Here is a 4,242-nt window from a genome sequence, read left to right on the forward strand (position 1 = left end):
AAGCCTTTTCAGGTCCTCCTTAATCTTAGTCTCTTCTCTCATATCACTCCAATTTATTTTGTATATATAATATTTGCACATAGTTGTCTGTATGTTATGTCCACCATTAGATTGTGGACTCTTTGAGGACGAGGACTGTTACAAGTACATAGTGTCATTGTACACACTACTTAATAAATGCTTATTGACTTGCCTTGACTTCCTGACTCCAGACTACTCTTTATCCTCTCTGCCATGCTGCTTTTCACACAGTGGGCACTTAATACATGTTCATTGAATTTTACTTGCTTGTCTTTCAGAACTTGTGAAATATTTTCAAGAACTTCAGCTAATCACTGCTTAAGGCAATGACTTTGGTTAAGACCCTAATGTCTTCTTCTTCTTTTTTTTTTAGGCAATTGGGTTTAAGTGACTTGCCCAGGGTCACACAGCTAGTAAGTATTAAGTGTCTAAGTCCGGATTTGAACTCAGGTCCTCCTGAATCCAGGGCCGGTGCTCTATCCACTGCACCACCTAGCTGCCTCCAAGACCCTAATGTCTTCTTAAAAGTTCCAGGAAAGTCTCCAAATGCTTTCAAATATCTTAAGAATAAAATCATCAGACCCTACAGATTCAACTGGAAATATTTTATGGTCTCATAAAATATTTTAGGGTCTCAGTTTGGTTTGAGGCCAAGGACATCTCTTAGGGGGAAACCCCAAGGCCATTGGGATAAACGCAATCTCTGAATGTTCTTTATAGGATAACTATTCTGGTCCTAGCCTAAATTAGCTTTTCCTAGGAAAAACATGGGGCTCCAGCCTATAGTCATTATAACCTAAATGCACAAAAGTACTGTAATTATGACTCTGGGCACTTCATGTGCATGTGATATTTTATATATTTGTTGTCCTTCAGATAAGCTAACAGCACTACTAACAACTGTGTCAGTGAATGTAGCTGAAAAGGCCTTACAATTAGGTTTTTGTTTTATTTTTTCCCAGTATGACATGTGTGTGAAAATTGTTCTTTGGAACATAGCTATTGTTGCTTTTTGCAATCTCAGACAACTTCTGCCTGCATGCTCAAGGGCTAAAAATATTCAAGCCACTAACTTGCACCCAGGGATAATTTGCTTTCACCAAGCCAATCTCTTTGATTTCTTATTTTGAAGTTATAGTTGGATGAAAAAACCCCAGTCATATGATGACTCTCCCCTTTTCCAACATAATAATAGCAGCTCTCATTTATAGAGCACTTTAAAGGGGTAAGAGGGGGGCAGTGGGGTGTTAGAGGAAAGAGGAGACAGAGAGACTGACAGAGAAAAAAACAGAGAGACAAAGATAAACAGAGAGAGGGATGAAGAGAGACAGGCAGAGAGACAGAGACAATGAAAGATAAATGGAGAGAGAGAGAGAGAGAGAGAGAGAGAGAGAGAGAGAGAGAGAAAGGAAGGAGGGAAGGAAGGAAGGAAGGAAGGAAGGAAGGAAGGAAGGAAGGAAGGAAGGAAGGAAGGAAGGAAGGAAGGAAGGAAGTTAGTTTTGGCTTGGCTTGCTAAACACTATCTTCACAATAATCCTAAATTCAAGTCAACTAATTATTTCCAAAATGAAGAAACTGAAGCTTCAAGAAATTTTTTGATTTAGCTATAATGCAGCTAGTTATGGAGTCAGAATTAGAACCCAGGGTTCCTGACTCAGGTCAGTAGTTTTCTCCTGATCTACTCACTATACTCTTTGTTAATTCATTACAAGTTTTGCTATATTTCTCTGAATTTGTCCCTCTTATTATTTCTTACTGTGAAATGATATTCTAATACATCCATATACCATATTTTATTCATCTATTCCCCAACTGATAACTATCAATGTTGTTTCTATTTCATTTGTTATAAGAAAAAAGTGCTATTCTAAATATGTTAGGTGGGACCTCTGGGGTGTTTTAATTTGAATTAAAATTGAAACATGCTTGGATATTAAGATATCCTTTGTCAGGAAATTTGCAGCCGTTTTTTCATGGTTAACTCTTTCCCTTCTGATTCTAGCTGAATTGATTCTTTTTGTGTGAAAAAAGTTTCAATTTTATGAGATAAAAATTGTCCATTTTATCTCCTATGATTATTTTGTGCTTTATTAAACTAAGAATTCACCCCTTATCCATAAATACAAAAAGTTTCTCTTTCCATTCTCTTCTAATTTCTTAATATTATCTTTTATATTTAGGTCATGCATCCATTTGTAGTTTATTGTGTGGTATGATATGTACCTATAAGCCTAATTTCTTTAGATTGCTTTCCAGATTCCCTAGAAAGTTCTGTTGAAAAAGAAGTCCTTACCTCTCAGTGATGGCTAGTTGTGGATTTACTGAGGACTGTGATATTTTGTTTGATGCTACTCTGTTGGGTCATGAATACCTATTTCACTGATATATTTTTGATTATTTTAACCACTATCATCTTTTTTTACTGCTTTGTAGTATTGTTTGATATTTGATAATGATATGAAGTCTTCCTTTTTCCTTTTGTCATTATTTTCTTCAACTTCTTCACCTATAGTTTCTAAAGATGAATTTTCCTGTCATCCTAATTTATTTTTTATAAAATATCTTTTGATGGATTGACTAGTATAGCACTAAATCTGCCAATTTAGATAGTTTTTTTCTTATATTAACACAGTACAACCATAAATTTTCTCTCTCCAATTGTCTTTTGTTTTTTGATGAGGGAATTGGGGTTAAGTGACTTGCCCAGGGTCACACAGCTAGTAAGTGTCAAGCGTCTGAGGCTGGATTTGAACTCAGGTACTCCTGACTCCAGAGCTGGTGCTCTATCCACTATGCCACCTACCTGCCCTGTCTTTTTTATTTAAATAAAGACTGTGTGATTGTATTCTTAAAATCCATGTGCATGTATATATGTGTATGTTTGATAGGACACCCAAATATTAAAGTTTATAGATTATGTAGTTAATTTCAATGTAATATTTATATATTGTTATTGGGGCTTTTTGTAATATATAGAAAGGCTTTTGGTTCAATGGGTTTAATTTAAATCTTGCTATTTTACTGTTTATTATTTCAATTAATTGTACAAGAATCTCTAAGTAAAACATGTCATCTGCATAAAGCAATGATTTTGTTTCTTCTTTTTTCTATGCTTATTCTCTTGATTTATCTTGTATTTACAGAACCATATAAAATAATAGTGCAGATAGTGAAAATTTTTATTTTATCCCTGATGTCACTGTTGAGTCTTCAGGAAACTTTCTATTCTGGAATTTGCTAACTCAGAGTTTTGGGGAGATATGGTTTTACAATATTAAAAAAAGAACCATTTATTCATATGCTTTTAATATCTTTTTAATATCAATGGCTATAGCAGTTTATAAAGAGTGTTTTTCATTTATTAAAATGTGTGCTTTTAAAATTACTTTTGTTATTAATATGGTCTCAGGTGTGTATGTTTTATAATATTGAAACAACTGTGCATTTGTAGCATTAATTCAGCCTGATAATAATACATAATCTTTTTTTTTCTTTTTTTTTTTTTTAGTGAGGCAATTAGGGTTAAGTGACTTGCCCAGGGTCACACAGCTAGTAAGTGTTAAGTGTCTGAGGCCAGATTTGAACTCAGGTACTCCTGACTCCAGGGCTGGTGCTCCATCCACTGTGCCACCTAGCTGCCCCAATAATCTTTTAAATATGTTGCTTTAACCTCTTTGCTAATGTTGTATGATTCTTGCATGCATATTTATTGGAAATTTTTTTGATAGTTTTCTTTCTCTACTTTATCTGTCCTTGGTTTGTATATCAGAATCATATTTGCCTCATAAGAAGAATTCTGTTGGATTCTTCTTTCTATATTTTTGCAAATAATTTATTAAACATTAGCATTAACTGTTCTTTTGATATTTTTAGAATTTACTTGTTAATTCATAATGGGTGCTCACTTCAGCAGCACATATGTTAAAATTGGAATGATACAGAAAAGATTAGCATGGACCCTGTGCAAGGATGACATGCAAATTCATGAAGAGTAATTCATATGAGCCTGAATATTTTCCTTTAGGTATTACTTTACAATTTGTGGAGTTTCTTTTTCTGAAATTGGATTATTTAAACCTCTATTTCTTTTTCTGTTCATCTGAGTATTTTATAGTTTTTGTAAATGTTCATCCACTTTATTTATCAATTTTCTTGCTACATGACTTGGAAGAAGCAGTTTCTAATGCTTTTCTTTATTTCCCATTCATGTGTCATGAATTC

At 33.8% G+C, this 4,242-nt stretch overlaps 1 non-coding gene across 1 annotated transcript; it reads left to right on the forward strand.

The window, feature by feature from the left end:
- Positions 1–3,918: 3,918 nt before the first annotated feature.
- On the forward strand, positions 3,919–4,025 carry LOC122752174. Its single transcript, XR_006355968.1, has one exon. It is a non-coding gene; the product is annotated as a U6 spliceosomal RNA (small nuclear RNA).
- Positions 4,026–4,242: the final 217 nt, after the last annotated feature.

This window comes from Dromiciops gliroides, chromosome 3 (assembly GCF_019393635.1).
Source record: "Dromiciops gliroides isolate mDroGli1 chromosome 3, mDroGli1.pri, whole genome shotgun sequence".
Classification (NCBI taxonomy): Eukaryota; Metazoa; Chordata; class Mammalia; order Microbiotheria; family Microbiotheriidae; genus Dromiciops; species Dromiciops gliroides.